The sequence below is a fragment of the Nestor notabilis genome, unplaced genomic scaffold (genome assembly GCF_000696875.1).
Source record: "Nestor notabilis isolate BGI_N333 unplaced genomic scaffold, ASM69687v1 scaffold25489, whole genome shotgun sequence".
Classification (NCBI taxonomy): Eukaryota; Metazoa; Chordata; class Aves; order Psittaciformes; family Psittacidae; genus Nestor; species Nestor notabilis.
This window is the reverse complement of record NW_009943602.1, coordinates 2,370-2,649: the sequence shown is the minus strand read 5'-3', so window position 1 is coordinate 2,649 and position 280 is coordinate 2,370.

The following is a 280-nucleotide window of genomic DNA, read 5'->3' as shown; positions in this document are numbered from 1 at the left end:
CAGGCAGGAACAGGCCGGGCACAGGGTACAAAGTGGTGGTGTTTAATGATCGATGTACAACAGCACGATCCGCAGCCTCAGCCCTCCCCCAGAGAAAGAGAACTCCCGAGTTACTGAAGAAGGATCCTTCCTGCTGCCTCCAGCCCCGCTCAGGCCCCAGCCCCAGCTCGGGTGAGGCGCGGGGACACCTGGGGACATGCCACCGCGGTAGGTCCGGGCAAGCTCTCGCAGACAGCACATGCAGAGGGGAGGGCGGCCAGCACACAGCAGTGCCAGGGCC